Below are 25,054 nucleotides of genomic sequence, written 5' to 3' on the forward strand. Positions count from 1 at the left end.
CTTAAGGAATCGGTGCATGCAATTATGAAGGCTTGGCAAGTCCAAAACCTATAGGGTAGGCTGGTGGACTGGAGACCCAAGGATGTGCCCAAATGCAGTTAAATTCCAGCTTACTAGGGGGAGATCAGTCTTCATATGGGACACACTATATTACAGAGAGTAATCTGCTTTACTCGAAGTCCACTGTTTAACCACTTATCTCATCCAAAAGACACCTTCACAGAAATACTTACAATATGGCCTAGTCAAGTTGACAAAATTAACCATCACAGTTTCTAAATGGTCATCATGATCTCCTCCTGCCACCTCCCTACCAACCACAAAAGGGGGGTTTCTCCAGCCCTTAAAGTTCTCTCACTTTCACTCTAGAATAATCACCAAGATGAGCACATAAATATGTGGCTCCCACCATAAAATATGGGCATAGAGAAGCAGAAGGTTCAAGGGCATGAGTGGGCTGAAGTACCCCTTTAGCACAGCTGAAATATGCCCTTGCTTTCAAGAATAATATTAAGAAAAATAAAAGGAAATGAGAGAGTTCAAGCAGCACACGTCATCAAAATCCTAAAGAACAGAGGGTGTCATGTGAAGACCTGCTCTACCCTACGCCTGCCTGTAATTCCTTGTAATTCCTAGAGTAGTGGCTTTTCTTTCCCACATCTTCCTGCTTCCTCCTGGAAGAGGGTTGAAGATTCTGCAGACGGAGGACATTCCTAGGGAGGTAGCAGATTAGGCAGGTGGGGTTTAAAGTCCAGTCCAAACCCTCAGCCTTATCTCATTGCCAATTGTCATAAAAGGAAATAGTCCAGGCACAGAAAGGCCTTCTTTTTCTCCAGGTCATGAGTTATTTCCTTATAGTTCCTTCCTAACCAGTTGCACCCTTAAAGTAAAAGGCCCAGAGCAAAGCTCTGCCATGTTCACCCCAGGCCTGCACAGACCACAATTTACATTCTTGATGGTGTGAGCTGAGAAGATATGGCTACCTTGAAGATAATGACTTGTAGAGTTTTCATTAAGGTACGATCATTCTCTGGATATGGATAAGCATTTTAGCTATTGTGGGGCCTGGGGGTTCTGCTCAGAGGCCACTATAATATAAGCATAAAAGGTATATTCTAGTACACAATATGGAGTACATAACTACAAAATTATCCGTCTAGCACTAATTTCCTAACTCATTTTCTCCTACCCCAACTCTTGAAATCCCTCTCACCTCATTTTTACTGTAGAAGTCATTCCCTCATATGATGGATTCATCCATAGGTTAGACCTGGACTTAAGCTGGGCCTTGATCTTTCTTTGTGACTCCTCGTCTTGGGATAAAGTGTAATCTAAAACAATCTCTCCAGCGGTTCCACACTTAGATGTAAAACTGGTAAGCAGGTCTCTCTTATGGAGAAAGTCATTGAAATGAGAGAGAATAAAGCCAACATTGAGAGAGGAACATGAGATTGAGAAGAATTCTTACAACCATTTAGCCCTTGGCTGTGTGTCTTCATTACCCAGTTGCATCTTTGCTCTTTCTGTGTCTTGGTTATTCAGTGCTTCCCGAGACTCTATGAAAAAAACAAAATGCTAGTATTTCTAGTATTCTTCCAATAAACTGCCCTTTTTACATAAGTTAGTTTTTGTTAAGTTTCTAGCATCTGCCAAAAAAAAAAAAAAAAAAAAATCTAAAGGTTATATAATATGGCACATGTCAATGCTCAGACTATGTCCAGATGACAGCATCACCTGATTGCTGGGAGAATTCAGCAAGATAATTAAAATAGAAGAATTCTGTCATCTGTAAAACATGATTCAAGGATGGATTCCTCTGAAGTCCTTAACTGGAAATGAAAATTTCTACTTAAATACTGAAGCATTTGTCACACTTCATAATTTTCTTCCTTTTCCATTCTTTTTGTAATATATCATTTTTTGCAATCTTCATATGAATCCATCTTTAGATTAATAGAGCCTCAAATCCAAAAAACAATATAAATTATATAAGTACAAAAATAACCTGGTAGAATGATCTATGTTGGTACTTCTCTACCTATAGTGTGCACACCCTTAGGAATCTATAAAGCTAGCAAGATATCCTGGGGCTGTTTTTAATATTTTTAAACCTCTAAAGACAATTGCACTCGTACCATGTATCTATTTACACAAGTTAATTATAACATTATATTTCTTTGCTTTGGGCTAGAATTAGATCAGTTCAGTCTGGCAACTGACTAGCTTATGTTGCTAAAAGTTCTGATTGGCTGTTGATGATAGCTTGGGCTTTGTCTGAGGAAACGCAGAGATAATGGGTTAGGCCATTATCAGATGGTAACATCCAAACTGAACACCCATAGCAGAATGGACCTGCAGATAAGCACAGGCTGACAGCCAAAAATAAGGAATCTGTAACTGAATATTGCCTATACTTTGTGACATTTATATAACTTGTTTGATACAACTGTAAGTGAGATAAATATGGTCTTATACTAGGAAAAAGTGTTCCAAACATGAGATAAAAAGGAAGGACAACAAATATAATCCTGGGTGTTGCAAAAATGGGTAACTTCGGTTAACATTATCCAGTCTGAGGATTCCCAAGGCATATTCCCCAGAGTATTAATTATGAAGTAGAGTTATTTTAAAAAGTTATATTAATAAAAGAACCCACTAGACTTGGGTAACACTGAATCAAGCAAATTTGTTTTGCTGCATTTCTCAGAGCCTTTAATGTCACTGTTCTTTGTGTGTCTCCAAGAAGAGGTTAGAGTTCATCTCAAGTTATTTGACCAAGGAACACTTCTTTTCTGAGGCATTTTACAGGGTTAGTAGTCCATGAAACATACTTTGGGAAATACTAGTCTAATAAACTCTCATTGAATGCTTCCCATTTTGATTACCTGGCCTACATTTAGATTCATGAACTGAGCAGGCCTTGCCAATTGACAGAATATATAAAATTAGAGTCACTTCACACACCCATTGAGAGATCTCTTCCATCTCCCATTAAATTGCCTTCATTTCTATCACTAAAGTATCATTTCTTTAGTTCTTGAACACTTTGCTAATCTAGTGCCCAATATAGATGCTCCTGAGAAGAAAAACAAATTAGGCCAAATTTCCTCAAGTACTTCCAAGAAAATACCTCTAATAGCAGAGCAGGATGAACCAATAACCCTGAGGACTGAGTCAGCTGAACTTGAAGCAGCTGAAAACTGAACTTGTTTTATATCGAGTTAGATTTAACATTCATATGAATTTAACAATCTACATGATGCTTTAATGTAAAACCATTTTAAATGACTTGGCAGCAAATAAACCAATGAAGATGCTGTGAAGGTGGCTGTAGGCAGCCCTTTGACACCTTGTCCAGCAGGATGAGGAGCAAGCCTGGGGGAGGGGCATTGGCAAGACCCCCAGGAGGAGGTCAGGGTTGGTGTCGCTGGGAGAGGACAGACACTGAAAGAGGTGGTAGGTACAAAGCCAGAAGACAGGTCTGCAGTTGTGGGTAGCCTCATGCAAGTGTGGTGTTTTCCATGTCCCTGAGAAAGTGGGACAAATGGACAGAACTGAGGTGTCACGCTGTGGGGTTCTTCGTCTGCAGCCCCCATTTCCTTTTCCTCCTGATCACCAAGACTGTGCTATGCCCACAGTACCCTCCCCCTCCACTTCCTCTTTCCTTTTCTGTTCCCTAACCTCATTTCTGCTACCCACCCCCTAGCTTCTTTATTTCCTCTTCTCCTCAATGCCTAATCCAACGTAAGCTTTATCATCATATGCAGGGAAGATGGGCACATGGGGGTGACTGGACCAAAGTTCTGCCATCACTTTGTGAAGAAGGAAACAGTTCCAGTCCCTTGAATTTCATGCCCTAAGATCTAAATGAACATGAACACAGTGCTGAACGAGGGGGAGGCGGGGGGGATAAAAGAACATCCTGCTATTTTCCCCCCACTCTGTAATGGCTGGCACTAATGCCAACCTCTGCAGTGACTTTCGACATCATCAAGTTTTAGTGGTTTTTAAGCTTTTGAAATTGAGGAACTTCACCAAATCAACTTATTTGGAACAAAGAAAGATAGTAGATAGTGCAGATGCAATATTATGATTGGTATTCAGGACCCATAAAATACAACCTAAAATAACTATGGTCATTCCACCTACTGCCCGGAATGCCCACTCTTTGGGTTGGCATTTTCCAACTTTGGATACGAAGTGGCTTCATCCTTTTCTGTCCTCATTAGATCTAAAGTAAATAACAACAAAAAAGTCCTTTGCTCACTGTACTCCTCCAAACAGCTTCAGTTTCATTACTAACCGGGTAAGACCAGGGAATGAAAACTATGAGCTCCTTCCAAAGCCTACGTTTCTCCCAGCTGTCCCCAGTCAGAACTGCTTCCTGCTAGATTCTAGCACTGGGAAAGGGGTTTAAGGCTGGCCAATTCTTCGGTTTTCTACAAGCTTCTACCTGTTTTTCCCCACTAATTAATGGAGAGACCTGCAGAATAGAAAGGTCAAGAGATTAAGTGCAGACAAAGGGCAGGAATATCCTTACTAGGTAGGTGCTGCCAGGGTGGCACTGCACTGGCCCTTTCTGGGTCTAAGAAGTGTATAAAGTTGACTCTCTCCTGGTGTGTTGTCATGGGTTCTTAGAGAACCCCTCACTTCTATGGACTTCCACCTGCTGTTCTTGTGACAGTCATAAGTGAATGTCTTTAGACTGGTGAAGACGATTAGCATGACCTTTTTCTCTCTAGGTCTTCTTGCTATCCCAGGTAGCACCCTGAGATAAAATCTAATGTCACCCCAGATCCCAGTGGGCCACAGAAGCATGCACCTTTGGCCTTTCATTCACTGGGGTGTGGTTACTCCCTGAAGCATAGACCCTGTTCTTTCTCTGAGCTCTCAGAGTAGAGTCAGATACTGGCCCACCAGTTCCCCTCAAACTGCCGGGGACACAATCAAGGTCTCCAAGTGGTGTCCCCGAAGATCTTTTCACTGGTCATGGTAAGAGAAAAGCAACCCCTTTCCCTCCACTGTGGGTAAAGGGTCTAACAGCACACTAACAACTCTATCAAAGATCTAAACATCTTTAACTTTCTAACTATTCTTGGACTCTTCAGCTTTAATCTTGTTACATTCCAAAGTGGGTGAAGGATAAAGGTTGCAAAACTAGTTTTCAACATCTTTTGTTTGGTTCTGCCCAGTAGGATTTTCCTACCATATATTTTGAGTTCACTTTTGTAACATTGAACTTAGACACTATTTACAGGAACTCGGGAATTTGAGAACAGGAGGTAAGAATGATCAAGCATCAGCCTACTCCTCCACAAAATCAGATTCAGGTGTTTGTAGAACCTTTGACACACCTACTTAGAGCCATTCCTGCAGACAAATGCTTGTCTTGTTCAAGCTCTAGCTCTCAGGAAGCAGGAGCCTGAGGCCTAGATGAGTTAAGAGACTTACTCAAGATCTCATAATGATAGACAGCAAAATGATGACCAAATCATGGTCCCTTGATACCTACTTATGTGGATGTATTGACACATGGTATTGGCCAGATCCCATGAGTCTTGGAGAAAGTATGAACTTTGTGTAACTTGGGCAGTCCCTGTGGCTCACAGTCTTGGCTTCAAATCCTGGCTCCGTGAGTGACTCCAGACACATCTCTTGTCCCAAACCTGAACACGGATAATGGTATAAAAAACAAAATGGTAATTTATAGGAAAGTACTTTTTAACTGTCTATGCCTTAGGCAAATGCTAGTTGTCGTTATTATTATGGTGTGTGTGGGAATGGTCCTGATTTTTTTCAGGATAACCTTGTTCTTTGAATTATGAGATTTATCATGAAATCGCTAATTTGAGATGGTCTTTGGTTATAAGAAATGCATGACCTAAACAATACAAACATTTTTCACATACCCCTTAGGCAACTGGAAGTCTATTATCTTGCTTATTAAAAACAAAACAAAACAAACAAAAACCCAGGATTTTAAAAAGAGTGGTTTTTATGTTATACTAATATAATGTTAGAGAACAGCAAAACATCTCATCTAGATCCAAGAACTGAGAAAAATAGCTAGTTAAAAGAACAGGCCCAGGTTGCAAAGCACTATGAAACAAAGACACAAGCTTTACCACTGGCCTGGGCAAAACAGTGTCCAGAGCACCACGCCCGGGGCTGTGAAAGGGGACACAGTCATTCTCTGCAGTCTGTCTGTACCAGACCACAAGGCACACACTTGAATGCCACATGGAGCCTGAAAATCTGACACAATGAGGAAGAATACACACCAGGTGGCTCCCCCCAAAGAATCCCTGGAACTAATCAATGTCAAAGGCACAGAGCAACTCAGGGAAGGTCAAGGCGCCTCTGACTGAGGCTCAGAGGGAAGGCCATTGGCACAATCTTCTTCCCCAGGCAGGAAATCCCGCCCTTTATCCTTGCTTGATCTCTTTAGATTGCAAAATATATGAAATGTGTTAGTCTGACCTAAGAGCCCTCCAGAAGAAGAAAAAGGTGGGGGGGAAGGAGGAGCGCTCAATAGGGGAAAAACTTTAATCTTCATTGTCACCATTTTCTGAGAGAAGTGAGAGAGATCAAAGAAAAGGGCTTTACTTAGCCTGGAAAACTCTAGTTACTATCCAGTGAGCTTGACTCTAGGGGAGTGTGTGACCAAACTTGTATTTGCTCTTCTTTATGTTTATTTTATTTATTTATTTTTAATTTATTTTGATACCAGCGATCGGACCCAGGGGTGCTTAACCACTGAGCCACATTTTCAACACTTTTTATGTTTTATTTTGAGACAGGGTCTCACTAAGTTACTTGGGGCCTTGCTAAGTTGCTAAGGCTGGTTTTAAACTTGTAATCCTCCTGCCTCAGCCTCCAAAGTTCCTGAGATTACAGGCATATACCACCACACTGAATGATTTATTTTAAAAAGAGAAGCAAGTTTGCAATTGGCCATGAACTCTGACCTAAATGATCCATACATGGAAGACCTATGTCCTGTACAGGTTGATGTAACATGATACAGGTAAGCCACAGGGTGTGGCGGTCTAGTGAACTCTGCGACCGGTAACCCAGATCATTTATTTCTGCTGCTCAAGTATTTCATTTAGCATATTTTCTCAGTATAATCATACATTACACATTAAATCATTTGTGTTTTCTACTATGATTTATAGAACATGTTCAAAGGAGGCACACCAACATTCCCTTATTTTTTATTTGAAAAGTCATTTTTTAGCCAGTCAGGGAGGCCCACATCTGTAATCCCCCAGCAACACAGGAGGCTGAGGCAGGAGCATCACAAGTTCAAGGCCAGCCTTGGCAATTTAGTGAGACTCTGTCTCAAAATAAAAAATGAAAAAGGGCTAGGGATGTAGGTCAATGGTAAAGTGTCCCTGAGCCCTGGGTTCAGTCTCTAATACAAAAAAAAAAAAAAAGTCATTTTCCTTTCAGTACTAGGTTAGAGGCTTTCAGGGCCATCGCTAGGACTCCCGAGTCTTGTATACTATCCTAGTGGTTCTACTCTCAAGGGCCAAATGGCTCCGTCTAGGCACTGTGAAATTTATTCACAGCATTTGAGAGACTCCGAGACAGGCAGGTAAGATGAAAATGGGGATGAAGAGAGCAACATTCTGAAAAGTGACCCCCCAGGGGGTTAAATCTGTGTTAAGTTGGTGTCCATTTGCCAAGTTGAGGGCCAACTCTGAATATCCTCCCTCTGCATTTATCAGACTTACTGAGCCACCTGCTCCATCCTGTGACTGTGAGTCCTTGCACTGTCAGGGGGTCTGATCACCCTGTGTTCTACCAAGGAGGAACCTAGTTCTTGGAACACAGCACTGGCTCAGTAGACATTGAACTGCTTGATCATTAAACCTTGAGAGTAGTCTTTTTTAATCTAACCATTCTCTCTTCATTTACTTCTTATCTCCCCAGGGGCTAATGCTATACAGGCAGGAACTAGTGAGTGAATGAACAAATAAATAGATATGTTAATAAATGCATATTGTCTGATTATATATAAAAGCATTTGTATAGCTTCTGAATGTAATAGTGTTTTTCTAATGTCGTTTGCTTGAATATGGGACCATTATTCATTATGATAAACACCTTAATATTTATAAGCCTCTGTACTATTTACAAAATGCTTTCACATGCATTATCTGATTTAATCCTCACAGCAGTCTTGCAAAATAGATATTATTATCCCCCACTTAAGATAAGACATGTGATTTGTCCAAAGTACACACTAAGCACAGAGCTGAACTTGAACCCAAGTTTTGCCACACACGGCTACACTAATCTTTTCCCCAGGTCGAATGGCAAGTAGGAAGGCAAAGGTTATATTCACTTGTAAACAGATGCTTGCTTCTGAAGATGTAGTTGTGTACAAATAGGGTACTTGCCATCTCTAAACTCCTGGCTCTGCCACAAGGCACCTGGCTTATTGTACCTGCTTTTGAGTCCACAGTTAATCTTATGCCAGGTCACCAGGCAGAGCCCATATTTGACTATAAGCTACTTCATACCAAAACAGCTAGTGAGACTGGGAAAAATTCTAACTAACCAGTGACTATTTTTTCCTACACAATGACAGACAACCTTTGGGGTTGGTTTATTTATTTATTTATTTATTTATTTTTCTTCAAGTTGAGTTACTATATTCATGGACATGCCACTATTATTTCTTCTCTGCTTAAATGTCATCCCATGACAAGAAAGCCAGCAGGCTTAAACAGCAGGATTCAATATTTTAAAACTATGCTCAAAATGTGGCCTGCATCCTAAGGCCCCTGGTGCTCTTTTCTGTGCTGATGATCTGTGGTGTTGGTGTTGCTGCAGGAGACACACTTGGTACCCTAGAGCTGTAAGACCTTAGAAATCATTTAATGCATTTAATGCACTAGTTTTCAATATTTATTTTAAAAAAAGGGTACTGAATATTTTATCTAAATGAAACATCATATAGAAGCCCAATAAGCAGAGCAAATCCAAGCAGGTCTGGTTGGAAAGGAGATTGTGATAAGTCTGAGCTGACCCTTCTCCAAGTGACCTTGGAGATATCCAACAGTGCCCTAAATTTAGGGTAACCCCATCATTTTACATGAGAGGCCCTGAAAATAAAACAACTAAGGTAAAGAACTTAGAAACCCACTAACTTGGTTCTGCTATTCTTTGAATCTCTATGATCCTCATCTCTGATCAATTTCTGCCTGGGTTCTAGCTCCTCCTGTGTCCCATCCAAAGTTCTTTCACTTACTTCTGTTTCTGGTACACAGAATCACCTCAGCAGTCTCGAGATCATATATCCCTTAAAGCCTTTGGTCAACAGAGTTATCTAGAGCCCTTGTTAAAGATGAAGATTCCTAGATCCCCTTTTCTCTTGCAGTTCTGGTACCATCAGCTTGAGATGAAACCCAGGTAATTCTTGTGACCAGTGAAATTTGGGTGGAACTGCCACAGACATCCTCTTGTAAAGAAGGCAGAGTAGACCTAGGTGGGCCATTCATCACTGCAAAAACAGAAAAGATCTAAGTATTGCCAGAAGAGTGTCCCTCTTCCCCATAATTGAGGAATATCAGTTCTCTGGCCTAAAGGGAAAGCTTCAGTCAATCATTTGTCTGTTCACTGTTGAGCCCACGAGGTGCTGAAGGTCTGCCACTCTTAACATCCCATTTGACTTGCTTCAGTAGGAAGGCAAGCTTCAAGAAGTGGTTTCTACTCTCTTGCTGACCACCAACTCCTGACTGTCCACTTCTGCTCAGGCACTCTGAGCTACTTGTTGCCAGAGTTGACTCCAGATCTTTCCTCCTTCCAAGATGGAAAGTGTCCTCATCCAACAGGCCATTCCTAGCCTCCCAAATCAAACTGGACTCCAGGATCAGAGTGGTCACAGTTCACTCACTTGTCCATTCCAGACATGCCCTCTCAGCCATGTTTACCTGCTTTATGACCCAGGTGTCTGCTCCCTGGAAGCATCTTCCAGTCTACTGATATCACCCCTTCCTCTAATAATCGCCTTAAAAGGCTTGAGCCCATCCCTTCTTATGAGAGTCCCTCACCCCATTTGTTTTAGGAAAAACAATTATTTAAATGTTTACCTTTCAATATCTGGGCTTGTCTTATTTCCAATGCAGAGATGATCTGACTGTAACCTATCTCCTCACTGCACTTGATTCCAAATCTGCTTGACTCTGCTTTGGCCCTGGTTTGATTTTTTGCTGGTTGGAGAAGGTAAGACCACTTGTTCCTTTGGTGTACTGCTGTCATTTGCAATGCTGGCCTTAAACGACTGTCAGAGAAAACACCGGGCACCTCAACATCACATCATCCAGGATTGGGGAATAATTTGAGGGATTATAAGCACAACTATTTGCTGAATTTGATTGTTTCCAGGGTCCAAGGAAAGATTTTAAACCTATGATAGGGGTTTCCTTAGGGACAAATTCTTGTTCCCAAGCTTTTTTCTGTCCCTTGAAATCTTCAGGGACAGTCCCTTAGCAATCCTTTACTAATGAATAAGTACTCTTTACCCCATAGATTAAATGTATTTACCCTACACTTTGTCCCAACTACATCCTCATGGCTTTCCAATATGTGTACACAAAAATATACATGTGCATATGTGCACGCATCAGGAGAATCCAGAGGACAAATGATCTATAGGAGCACTATGAAAATGTCACCAATATTTGGGAGCATATGGAGATGAGGGCAGTTTTGGGTAGGTGCCAGTGTTCCACAGCTTTTCAATTCCATAATGAATTCACAAATATAAGGTAAAGTCATACCTCCTTATTCTCTTTATCTACTGCTGCTTATCTCTGGGTCATTTTTATTGGTTCTTTTTAGTTTTACATGACAGTAGAATCCATTTTGACATAATTATAAAAGCATGGAATAGGTTTTGTTCTAATTCAGACCCCAGTACCTCTCTTTCCCTCCCCTTCCCTCTCCCCACGCCTTGCTCCTTTCCCTCTATTGATCTTTCTGCCATTTACCCAAAGTATGGAGATTCCTCAAAAAATGAAGAGTGGAATCACCACTTGAACCAGTTATCCCACTCCTCGGCATATGCCCAAAGGACTTAAAATCAGCATAGTGACATGGCCACATCAATGTTTGCAGCAGCTCAATTCACAATAGCTAAACTATGGAGCCAGCCTAGGTGCCCTTCAACAGACGACTAGATGAAGCAAATGTGGCATATATACAAAATAGATATTCTCAGTCATAAAAATGAATGACTTTATGACATTAACTAGTAAATGGATGGATCTGGAGACTATCATGCTAAGTGAAATAAACCAATCCCAAAAAACCAAAGGTCGAATATTCTCTCTGATACGTGGATGCTAACACACAATAAGCAGGGGGGTGATAAAAGTTTAGTGGATTAGACAAAGGGGAACAAAGGGAAGGGAGGGGGAATGAGAGAAGGAAATACAGTGGAATGAATCTGACACAACTTACCTATGTACATACATGAATATACCATGGTGAATCTCACCATCGTGTACATCCACAAGAGATGAATTTTTGAAAAAGTAACTCTGGGTCACTTTTAAACAACACACACATACAGTCACACCCATATTCCCAAGAAGAAACAAAAATTCATTTTCCTAAAGCAATCTAATATTTAAAATTTTTCCAAACCGAAGGGCAAAATATATTTTTATACAATTATATAGAGGAGTTACACACCGTGTTAGCCAAATTCCCATGCTGCAGTCAATGTCTTCCTACCCATGACAATCGGGCTGAGTGGGTCCTGAGCTTTTCCTACTGGCCTATTATTTTATCCTTTCCCAAATACCAAAAGGTAGATGGGACAGATAAAACATTTTGAGGGTTATCTTTCAATATTTCTCCTCCTCCTCCAGAGTAATAGAATTTTGGTTGGCCACGTGGCTACCTAGCTGAACTGCTATTTTGTCCACTCCCACAGCTGGAGGGGTTCTATGACTGCTTGCAGGCTAATGCACAGTGAGAACATGATATGTGCCGTTTTTCTTTGCTTTGCCTTTAGAAAGATTAAGTACTTATGTTTTACCCTTTACCTCCTTTCTACTTGTCACGAGATGGCCAGAACAAAAGCAGGCATCCTAAGATAGAGGGACGGACTACCTGTCTCTCAACTTCTTCAGAGAAAGAAATAAGCACCTACTTTGTAAAGCCTATGTATTTTGGGCACTGTTTGTTACCGAAGCTCAGGTGAATCTCCATCAAAGACAGTGACATGACCGTCCTCATGAATGCCATGTTCCTTGCGGATGCACAATCAGTAAGAGACAGAGCTGGGCTTGGACCCGGCTCTCTCTCCATGGTGCTTCCTTAACTTTCCTAAGGATATCTTAGTCAAAACTTGTTTACTTTTCAACCATCATATCACAATATCTGACATTTCATTCCAAGTCGTTTTGTAGTTTCTGCATAAATAATTAGAAATTTTTCTCCAGTTAAGATACTGTTGTCCAATAATCTTTCAACATCTATTTCCACAGCGGCATCGACTTGGCCTGGGACTCAAGAGTACATATGCTTTCTGAAAGCAAAGCTTTCTTTCTCTTTAATAGACTCCTCAGATAATTTATAGTCTTGGAACGTAAAGCCAAAAACTTATAACCAACAAGAATAAAAGAGGCTTTACAAATAAGTAAATAGGAAATAGAGTCCAGGTAATGAGCACTAATTGCTCCCGACTTGGTGAATGGTACTCTCTCCCTCAGTGCTCTCCAATAGCCTTGCTGAGGTCCACAAGAGAATGAAAGTGAAATAATCTTTCCATTGCCAACAAAAACATGGGAGGCAGAACTTTAATTTCAAACCATCATTCTTCATCCTCACCAGGAAGAATAAATCACTATTTGACAACCTGAGACTAATTCCATCCAGAGAATGGATGTTATTAAGCTTATTTCCTGATTGGCTTAAATAACCAATAATAGTAAAGTCTTACAGCATTTATTATGAACCAAACAACATTCGATGTGATTTTCACATATTAACTCATATTAACTCTATGGGGTACATACAATTATCTTACCCATTTTATGGACAAGGAAACCAAAGCTACATATTTTATATGCTTGTTAGTAGACTAAATATACTTTGGTAGGTGTGGAGATTTTCTGCTGCTGGTGGCTGACTGAGCTGCTGGTGCTATGGGCGTGCTCACATTTTCTTCAGTAGCCTCCCACCCCAAATCACATTCCCCTGAAACTGGCCTGCTTCCTGAGCAGGCAAAGACTACATGGCTGAACTGAGTTTTTGCCCAAAAGTCAGCTTATTCTCAGGTGGATCAATTGTCCCTTTGTTCAGAAAAATGGTATTTCTGCATTTTATAGAACACATCCCAGTGTTGGAAACTTTTGTCTTGTTATTCATCCATTTATTCTAAATCCGAAGTTATTTTTTTCTTAAAACATCTTGGTTATTGCCATATAAATCCCCATAAGAACTGGAGTACTAATATTGATCTTTGTTGTAAATACTTATTTTAGGAAAAATAAGTATCTTTCAAAATTTGTACTTAATGAATACCAAAAGTTAATAAAGAACTCACAAAAGGTCGATTGGATTTTGACCATTTTAATTATGAAAGTTCTTCTAATGAAATTTATATACAGCTCCATGTTTCCTTCGAATCATTCCAAAGATTTGTGTTACTTTTTAGTATCAAAGCAATCTTACCACTGGGCACAGTGGGGCCCACTTATAATCCCAGCAGCTTGGGAAGCTGAGGCAGGAGGATCATGAGTTCAAAGCCAGCCTCAGCAAACGTGAGGTACTACTCAGTGAGACCCTGTCTCTAAATAAAATACAAAATAGGACTGGGGATTGGCTCAGTGGTCGTGTGCCCCTGAGTTCAATCCCCCGTAACTCTGCCCCCGCACATAAAAAGCAATACTACCGTGTTCTATTGTCACATTGTTTTCCAGTATCCAGTTTTACCCTTGAAATTTTAAAATAGTCTTATTTGTCAGTTCAAAATTGGGGAGTCCATATAACTCTTCCTCTTTAAATAACATTAATTTTTGTCTATGTTATATGTGACAAAAATTATAATTTTCTCTATTCTTACTCTCTGTCACTTTGGGATTAACCCCCCCACAAAAAAGACATTAAGTTTCTTAGTACTCTTCCATTGCAGATAGAAGTATCCATGTATTCTGACTGATGACTAATTTTTGTCTCAGTACTGGGAAAAAAAAAAGGGGGGGGGGCAGTAGGAAACTATAAATTGTACATGTGAAAAATGTACAATTTATAAAATTCAAATGTACAATTTATGAAATTCTTATAATGAATAAAACACATTCTGAGATTTGTCCTACATATTTTTAATAATGATGACAATAGTTACTATTTAAAATATGTCAAGGGGCTGGAGTTGTAGCTCAGTAGTAAAGCACCTGCCTAGTATGTGTGAGGCACTGGGCTCGATTCTCAACACCACAAATAAATAAATAAATAAAATAAAGGTCTATTAACAACTAAAAAAAATTTTTAAATAAAATAAAATATATCAATACTAGTAGTAGATCTGTGTAGTAGATCTTGGGGGTTAGAGGCAGGCCTTTTGACTAATCTCAAAATTTGGGCTTTAGTTATTTAAATCAGAACATAAGAATCCTATAATTGAAGAAGAAATGTATTCAGTGGACTCATTGATATATTACCTAGTTTATTCTTCTCCTGACTGCATATCTCCAGGAAAGTATTCCCAATGCATATATAAAGTGAAGAGATTTGAAGAGGCATTTTTATGCCACTAATAATTCTCTCATTGATAGATCCTAATCACATCTGTATTCATTTTCTATTGCTGTATAACAAACTACCACAAACTTTAGCAGTTTAAACGATATCCATTTATCACCTAGCACTTTCTGTAGGTCAGAAGTCTGCTAGGGCATGCTGGGTTATGTGCTCAGGGCCTCCCAAGGCTGAAATCAGGGTTTGGGACAAGCTGTGTTCTCATCTCAATCTTGTGGCCCCATTCCAAGCTCCCTGGTGTTGTTAGTGAAACTCAGTTCCCCTGGTAGAAGCCCGAAGTCCTGGTTTTCTTGCTGGCTGTTGGCCAGGGCAGCTCCCTGCTGAAGATCACTCTCAGGTTCCAGTACATGGCCTCCTTCTCTCACAACTGGACAGACTGCTTGTCCTCAAGCTAGCAGGAGAGCATTTCACTGATGTGTCACCTAAAGATCTCATTTGACTATGTGAGGCCCATTCAGGATTTGCTCCTTTGTGATGAATTCAAAGTCAACCAATTAGTAACCGCATCACAGGAGTCCATGGACTTGTGGACTATGATTCCGTCATGAACTTTGTTATAATGGTTACTTTTAATTCACAGCTCTCAAGAGGAAAGCAATGCCCAGGTCTTACCTAATTATTTGGAAATGCCATTATCAACTGCACTTGTCACTACCATTCTGAAATTAGGTATTCAACGGTTTAGGATGACTGTTCCCTCAAACTAGAATAAAAAGAGATGAACTGTCCCTATTCCATATATATACCATATATACACATAATATACCATAAGCAGTGCACTTTCAGACCTCCACTCAGGGGGCTGGGACCCAGGAGTTTTCTCCTAAGAGCAGTTCTGCTGCATGTCCTGGAGCTGGTAGTACTGGGGGCTCTTCCCTCTCCAGTGTGGCTCTGGACTTTATGGAAACTGAGCAGTTTACTCTAGCCTTCTCAATTATCCCATGAACTACTTGATATCGTTTACTAAATACATTTCAGCTAAAACAAGCCAGAGTGAACTCTTATTTGCAGACAAGAACCTTGACCAATATAGTCATTAATGGCAGATGTGTTGGTAAGCAAGGGCTTTCAGGAAGTGTACATCTGATGTGGTCAGGTTAAAAGGCAATGAAGACCCAGACCATGACTGCTGTGGAGAGTTTCTTAGATGATCACTTGGTCACATGGAATGAGAAGCTTATCAAAAGCAACTCTTTCAAGGACCAAGGAATTAAAATTCCTAGAAGGATTTGTGGGGGAAAGATTACAGTCAGTGCGGTGATCCATGCCTGTAATCCCAGCAACTCAGGAGGCCAAGGCAGGAGGATGGCAAGTTCCAGGCTGGCCTCTATAACATAGCAAAACTCTGTCTCAAAATTTAAAAATTTTAGAAATGGCTGGAGATGTAGGTGCACTTAGGGATGTAAAACACCCCTGAGTTCAATCTCCAAAAAAGAAAAGAAAAAAAGGCCGAACATGGTGGTACACACCTGTAATCCCAGCAAACTCTGGAAGCTGAGGCAGTAGCATTGCAAGGTCATTCCCAGCCTTTGCAGCTTAACGAAGTCCTAAGAAACTTAACAGGACCCTGACTCAAAATAAAAAATGGACTGGGGATATGACTCAGAGGTAAATTGTTCCTGGGTTCAATTAAAAAAAGAGAGAGAGAGAGAGAGAGGAAAGGAAGGAAGGAAGGAAGGAAGGAAGGAAGGAAGGAAGGAAGGAAGGAAGGAAGGAAGGAAGGAAGGAAGGAAGGAAGGAAGGAGGGAAGGAGGGAAGGAGGGAAGGAGGGAAGGAGGGAAGGAGGGAAGGAGGGAAGGAGGGAAGGAGGGAAGGAGGGAAGGAGGGAAGGAAGGATTAGCCCGGATGCTTCTAATTGTTATGGAAACAAAAAGACAGTGTGATGATTAATTTTATATATCAACTTGGCTAGCACATGGTACCTAGATATTTGGTCAAATATTAGTCTGGATGTAGCTGTGAAGGAATTGTTTGAGACAAGATTTTCAAATTGGTAGAGTTTGAATAAAGCAGATTACCCTCCATAACAAAGTTGGGCCTCATTCAATCAGTTGAAGATCGTAAGAGAAAAAGACTGACCTCCCTGGAAGAGAGAATTCTGCCAGTACATTGGCTTCAGAACTGCAACAAGAACTCTTTTCTGAGTCTCCAGCCTGTTGGCTTGCACTGCAGATTTTAGACTTGCCAGTTCCTACAATTGCATGAGCCAATTCCTTTAAAATCTCCTTCCCTCCCTTGCCCTCAGGGAAACTGAAATCTGACTAATACAGACAGGCTTAACATTTGACAATGACCTGAATCAAACTATAGAAGCATATATGCCCTAAAAAGAAAGCCTTGCTCTGTGTGGCCACAGGGCTGTTACAACTGAAATTATAACACTCCGTGTTGTCCCAAGGATTGTTGAATTACAACATCAGTTGATTTCACTGCCTCATCACTTCTCTAATTACTTCCCCATCCACAATTAGAATGGGACATATGGGAGGAGTCTGATGATTCACAGTGTTCCAAACTCCTAAATTCCACTGAGCTTCCCAGGCTGGCTGACGCTGAAGGAGCCCTTCCTGATCTGTCCGATGAGGCAATTTCTGCCTTTCGTGAACTCCTTGTAATTACTAGACAGAGGCAATTGCCATATAAGGGAAAAATACTTTTCTGCATGCCCCTTTCTGGAGAATCCTCATTGCCTATAGGCCAGAGACCTATTGCAAAGCTTACACACACATGTATGTGCACACACAGGCAACTGTACACATGCAAGGAAGCAAGATTTTACTAATGTATATCAGTAAAATATGGGGAATATGTGTGGCAATGACTCGAAGGTGCATGGTAGTTTCTAGTGATGGCAAAACACTGCCCCCCTCTCCCATGTGCTCCTCATTCACACTCCTGCCTCCAAGAAGTAAGGCCTCTTGTTCCTTTCTCTTCAATCTAAGCAGGCTTGTGACTGGCTTTGAGGCAAGGACATAAAAGACAATACAGGTTCCACCTGGCTGTCTTTGGGATGCTCACTCTTAGAGCCCAGCAAATCATGGTACACAAGTCCAGGCAACCACATGAAAAGGTCTCAGGTAGGGATCCAGGCTGCAGCCTCAGCTGAGGTCCCAGGCATCAATCAGTACCCATCCTCAGAAAGGTAAGTAAGCAAGTTTTCCCTCCTCACTCCACCTTTCACATCTTTCATGTTGAGACCTCAAACATCATGGAACAAAGAGAAGACAAGCTGTCCACTCTTCACCTTTTTCAAACTTATCTCAGAATCCATGAACTTAATGATCTTTTTACTATGGCACTGAGTTTGGGGTAGCATCTTATACAGCATTAGCAACTGAAACAGGACTTGGGCCAATTAAGAAGGGACATAAACTCAGACTGGTCTGTTGTGAGTATGAGTGCATTTATGACAGATTCCACAGTCGATGCATTAGATCATGCAGTTAAAGTCCAAGGTTTAGCTCCATTAGTTCAATGAAACTGGGTTCAGTGATGGTTTTCCTTAAGTGAAGATGTGAGATAAAAAATACATTATGCAGGAGCAATACCCAGATTTGAGATAAATAAAAATATTGGTGAATAGTTATAATTTGTAACCATTTTCAGTCATACACACACACACACACACACACACACACACAAAACTATTGCATTCCACCGAGCACAGAAGAAATACCTTTCATCACATAACTGAAAAATATGTTGTTAAGTAGAGAGCCAACGTTTTTGAAAAGTTTTATTTGCTGTGGGCAAGGGACACTGCCATGGAAACATGCTCTCTGATGAGTAGATCTTAGGTTGACGAGGGTGGAGTAACTGTTAACTTCAAGCAACAAGGGGCACATGACTCTGGTAATATTTAATACTGCCAGCACAACAGTCATTTGATTTATGTAAGAGTGTCACCTTTGACAGTGCTACCTGATCATGGGATTGCCAGTGCAAATCAGGGCCAATCTACTATGATCTTTTATATATACATATATATTATATATATTATATAATATATATACATATATGTAAAATATTTTACATATGTATAAATCTTTTACACACACACATATATGTATCACAAAAGTAAACAACAACAAAATAATGAAAACCACTGGTTCTGAGGAACAGAAACATAAAAGGATCTGCTGTGATAGTCAAAATCCAAAAACACATGTCAAGAACTGACTCAGTTCACTGGTCCATCCATGAGGGAGGTCCCGAAACCCTTAAGGAAAGACCTTACGCTGATACCACATGAAGGTGATATGTAACTCTTTTTGCTGGCCTCCCTCCCAAAATGTTCATGAGGACTTATGGTCATTCTGCAAGCAAGAATGCACTGTAAGAAAAGAAAGACACTCTTTGGAGATACTGAGCATTGGCTCTGAGCTACAGTTTCTCCCTGGGAACGCAGGCTTTTACTGTGGTTCCCTGGCCGGAATGGGAACTATTAGAGCCAGGTGGTAAGTTAGTTTTTAAGAACTAATCAGTCTTCGAGTGGACCCCATGCTTCCACTAAACTATCTTATAGATATTTTCCCAGTTTTCAAGAGTTTAAATAGATACACTCAACAACTGTCAAAATTCCCACATTAGCTCCTGATCCTTAGCCTAAAAGCTATTATGGTAGACATGGCCAAATGTAAGCATCTGGAGCTACCCTCCCTCCCAAAATGTTTAATCAAAATCAGTAACACATACCTGGGATAACAACAGAGCCCAGTGTCACAATTAAAGACTTAAAAGATGCATAACTGGTTGTTATCATCATATTCTCCTCTAATTTACCTGTCTGGCTTTTGCAGAAGAGGGATAGGTCTTGCAGAATGACAATGGGTTATGTTTAATCAGATTATCATCAGGCATACATCAAACATCACATGAGAGAGAACATTGGTATTTTAGAGAATATCAGTTCAGCCTGGGACCTTGAAGGTAGTTACTGATCCATCTGATTTCTTTTTCTCTATTCTTTTTTTTTTTTTTTTTTATAATTTTTTAGGATTGAACCCAGGGGCACTTAACCCCTAGATCACATCCCCAGCCCCTCCCCTTTTTTGTATTTTATTTAGAGACAGGGTCTCTCTGAGTTACTAAGTGCCTCGATAAGTTGCTGAGGCTGGCTTTGAACTCATAATCCTCCTGCCTTAGCCTCCTGAGTCTCTTGGATTACAGGTGTGCGCCACTGCACCTGGTTTTATTCTCTATTCTGATAGACAAAGAACACCATGTACAGTTTTCTTTCACCTGGCAGGGACAGAAGCACACCTACACTGGCTTCCCTGCCAAAGCACAGGAACCTTCTGACTCTGTCATAATTTAACCCATAGAACATCATTGTGATTTATAGACTCATGATATTATGCTAATAAGTCCCTAGACAGGAAGAGTATGTATCCTAAATACTTTCATAAAACATACATACAGAAGAAGTGAAAAATACAGAGACCTGTCACTTCAGTGAAAATTCTGAAACCAAAAGTTTCAGTCTTCTCCAAATGTCTCCTCCAACTTGAAAGAAAAGCATTGCACTGTGAATTCCCTGTCACCAAGAAAGGGAAACAATGCTTGCCCAATCTTTTTGTATTTTGGAGAAAACATATGTGACATTTGGCTATGCTTCTCCAAATGCCTGAACAAGTCACCTGAAAGTCTTCCAGCTTTTCGTGAGGCACAAAGCAATGGAAGACTGTCTCACAGAATTAGACTACGGTGCACACCTTTTCGAAGTATCCTATCCTTTTCAGTAAGCACTTTTCAGAAACTCTGGGCCTACCATTGGACCCTGCAGAGACTGAATGTGTGTTACAACCTGTGCCTGGAAATGAAGCTGCCCGCCATGAGCGATGTGTTATCCAATTTACTGAGCTAGACGGTCTCATATTTCTTGCTGCATTTCATCACTTCCTTGAAATCGTTTCTATCTGGAAAGGTTCAAGAAAGTCCTGAAGAACACAAGTTGTAAGAGCAGGTGGCATCTACCCCTGCTACACTGCCATTGCTCTCTCAAGCCACTTCTCTAGTCTTGTTGAGAGATTTCTATGACCAGGTGATAGAAAAGAAAAATATTCCAGCTTAATTTACTCTTGGCTCCATGGGCCAGGCAATACAGTGCATCCCATATGGATCCCTGTATTATGGAAGTATTCTTCTGTGCCCATACTATGTAGTATATTTTGTTGTCCCTTTTTAATGCAGCACTCAATCACCCTGTCTGCAGAGGTGAACTGCTGAAGCATGGAAACCCTACTCAGAGGTGACCTGATGGTCAGCATAGAAAAATAAATATTCCCAACAGGCAGAATTTCAAATAGTACATCTCATGATCCATTTATCTGGAAGGAGAGATGAAATGCAGTTCTACATTAATTTATAGGCAATAGTTAATAACATCAGCAAGCCAGGGATTTGAAAGGAATAAGATTGGAAGACTGGTGATAAAGAGAATTGAAGCAAAAACCTCTCAGGCTAAGTCTAGAGTTTGAGAATATTTATGTCCCATGTGAATAATCGAAAAGACTGACATCATGAATGGCTTTCAATAGATGATCTGCCCTATGAATTTGTTAACATCTTTTCTTAGTCACCCCAGTAACTATTTAATGGTATCATGAAAAGGTGGTCATTGTTTCAGAAAAGTTTTATGCATGGGCTCATCAACCTGGCCTTCCTCTCTCTGCCGAGTGCACAATTTGAGGACAGCAGTGGACAAACATGAGCCCTGTCATATGGTACCATATCCCAAAAAGAATAACCAGCCACCTAATGGCAGGTTAATTAAGGGCCTCTTCCAACATGGAGAGAGTTGGAATCTGTTCTCTCTGAAATTGATCCATTCCTGACATGAATTTGTCTACCTGGTCTACCAAGCCTCTGCCAGCAACACCATCTGTGGAAATGTCACTGTAATTCACATAACATTACTTCTGACCAGATATTTTATCTACAGCAAAATGATTAAAATATTGGGTTGCTGCATTTAGAATGCATTGAGGTTTCTAGCCAGAAGCAGTTGGCCTTATAAAGTAGTAAAATGACTTAGTGTTTATACCTAATGGAAGATTTTTTTTAAAAATTGGGATGCTCTCCTGTACAATACAGTATATGCTACAAAACAGCAACTAATACATGGTGTTTTTTTTCTTCCACGGTCAGAACAGATGGGCTAGGAACCAAGAAGTGAAAACAGGAATTGTACCTCTTACTATTTTTTCAATGACTTGTTAATAAAAATTTTATCTGGGGCCAGGGTATAGCTCAGTCAAAGAGCATTTGCCTAGCATGTGTGAGGCCCTGAGTTCAATCCCCCGCACCTCAAGAAAAAAAAATATATACTTCATACACTCTGAAACTCAACTTGGACATGCAAGAACTTTTCTTTGATATTAGCATTCCCATAGGGTGTTTCTTAGTACTGCCGTTTTCACTTGTAAATGTTGATGGAAAACCCGAACTCTCTCAAACAGGCAGAACTACAAGAGACTCAAATTCCAAAGAATAAAAGTTTGTATTAGTCCACGGTAAAGCAATCCCAGGGCTGGGGAAATAGCTCAGTTGGTAGAGTGCTTGCCTCACAAGCATAAAGCCCTGGGTTCAATCCCCAGCACTGTACCAAAAAAAAAAAAAAAAAAAAAAAAAAAAAAAAAATCCCAGTTAACTGAATCAACACTGATCTGAAAATAAAAGTAATATGGAATGGTTAGTTGATAAAGAAAGTTATAAACATCAACTAAAGGTCATTTGCAGAAAATACAGCTGATTTTATGTTTTACTCTTGATTGATTGAATGTTTTTATATTCAATAATACCATAATACCAATAATATCAAGGCAGAGATGAGGAAACATCATCACCACTACATATATTAGACCTATAAATAATTTTACTAAGTCTTAGAGTCTTCTTGCTTGGGGAGAGGGTGAAGTTTTTTTCATTTGTGTGGGAGATTGTCACCTTGTTAAGTGGAAACATAGTTTTTGTTGCTATCTTTGTTTTAAGTTTGGAAAATGGATATATGTCCAGACGAAGAGTAGACCATATTAGACATCTCTCTTGTGGGTGTTTTACCACTGAGTTACATCCGAGCCTTTTTTATTTTTTATTTAGAGACAGGGTCTTGCTAAGTTGCTTAAGGCCTCAACAAGTTGCTGAGACTGGCTTTGAACTTAGGATCCAGGATCCTGCCTTAGCCTCCTGAGTCACTGAGATTACAGTTATGCACCAGCATAATCTTGCTTTTGCTTGTTGTCTTATTTTCTCTAGATGGAATTCCCGAAACTTATCTTTATACTCTTTTACAAACAGTGCAATTATCTGGTTTCAACTATGTGGGAAAATGAGACTATATAGAGAATTAACTTTTTGATAGTAATGGAGGCTTCCTTTTTAATTCAGGTCTGAAACATGGATTTGGAATCAGTAGCAAGGACTCTAGCAGCTTCCTCCTCAGGCAGACACGTTGCATGGTTCTGCAGTCAGTGGTGGTGACAAATGACAGCTCCGTGGTGTGCCTCAAGGCATCACTCCTGGAGTTTAATCTGTCCTTCCAGCTCTCTCCCTGATCCTACGCAGTGTGACCAGTAGTTTATCATGGGAAGTGAAAGGGATGCTCTTAGTAACCTCAGAGTCAACCAGGACCATACTGAACACCAGACGCACTGTAACCCTACTAGTGTGATTCACCAAGCACCTTTTGCTGCTAAATTAGAGTTGACTAACCTTGCTTTTAATTAAGAACCCTAACCCAAAGATTTTTAGGATTATAAAATTATTTAATAATCTAAATGGACCCTGTGTACTGTATGATGCCTGATAACACAGGGAAAATAATGTACATATTTATAAATAAACATAGATTAACTCAAATTTGTAGAATCTATTATAGCAATATTAGTTGACAATGTAGCCACATACTTCTTTGTTTTTATTTATTTATTTTGATAACAGGGATTGAACCCAGGGGCACTTTACCTCTGAACTACATCCCCAGCCCCTTTTATTTTAAGTCAGGGTTTCACTAAGTTAGTTATTTAGGGCCTTTCTAAATTGCTGAGGCTGACCTGGAACTTCCAATCCTCGTTCTTCAGCCTCCCCACTCACTGGGATTATAGGTGTGTACCACCATACTCGGCTAGCCATATACTTCTTGACCTAAAACTATTACTTACACTGATGTTATATGTTGTTAATAAAGCTAGGAAATGGAATCAGAATATCTCTTCATACTGTGTTTATAAAAACAGTGATTCACTGACATACAGGTGAGTTGAAGTTTGATAAATAAAATATTACTAGGAAAAATATATGCTTCAGAAAATGAATAAGTAGGTGTCTTAAAATTGACATCATCCAATTTCTATGCTGTAAGTACAAGTGGTTATTTTATGCTACAGATACATAACTGTGTGTGTGTAAATGCACACACATACATCTTGTTCAATGCTATAAATACAAGAATTTATCTTAGAATACAAGAATCAAATATCAGTCTCATTCATCATTCCAATATCTACATTTGAATATTACTGAACAACTACTGGCATTTTACTTGTTGGTTCAACAATTTACCATGCCAGTAATAACTGAGACCATGTCGGGCAGAACAGATGTGATCCTTGGGTCATGATTGTGAGTCTAGCAGTCCTAGAAAAGATACACACTAATTGAATTATAATACAGATAAATCACACTACAAATCATAATGAATGCCATGAAGAAAATGCTATGATGCGCAGGGACCAAGGTCAGGTGGGGAGTCAAGAAAGATTTTTTTGAGGAAGTAGCATCCGAAGTGAGACCTGAAAAGGACTAAGTAATAACTAAGAGAGTGTGTGGAACAAGCTGCTCTAGACACAGGGAAAAACACACAAAAGGTTGTGAAGCAAAACGGCATGACTCTCTCAGTTCAAGGCACTAAAAGAAGACCGTGCCCCTGGGGTTAAGGTAGAGCAGGGACCAAGTACAGCTGCCAGCACCACAGGGCAGTACTGATAAAACAGGAAGGAGGCCTGGCCTAGATCCTCTGCCGTTCTCAGGAACTGGGCAGGTCAGTAACAGCATTAAACGCAATACCGAAAATAGAAATTGTGTTCTGAGACAGCTAGTGGGAGTATTCCACTAGAAATAGTAAAAAGCAGGAGAGGTAGAGAGGGAAGCCAAACCAAAATCCCAGTGGGAAAGAAACAGGAGGAGTCCAGACGCCAACAACATCAAAACCAAAGTTCAAGACGGACTTTAGGCCAAAACATCAAGCTGAATACATAGATCTACCTACCCT

General features: G+C 40.2%; 1 long non-coding RNA gene across 12 annotated transcripts in view; it reads right to left on the reverse strand.

Annotated features, from left to right (window-relative positions):
* Nucleotides 1–25,054, reverse strand: part of LOC306670509 — a 354,071-nt gene that overhangs the window by 283,768 nt on the left and 45,249 nt on the right. For 11 of the 12 annotated variants that reach the window (XR_013766404.1, XR_013766406.1, XR_013766407.1 and 8 more), the window contains exon 2: nucleotides 1–1,556. The exons of the other annotated variant lie outside the window; for it this stretch is intronic. This is a non-coding gene — a long non-coding RNA (uncharacterized lncRNA). The remainder of the gene's footprint in view (nucleotides 1,557–25,054) is intronic. 12 annotated transcript variants of the gene reach the window in all.

The sequence above is a fragment of the Sciurus vulgaris genome (genome assembly GCF_902686455.1).
Source record: "Sciurus vulgaris genome assembly, chromosome: 10".
NCBI classification, from domain to species: Eukaryota; Metazoa; Chordata; class Mammalia; order Rodentia; family Sciuridae; genus Sciurus; species Sciurus vulgaris.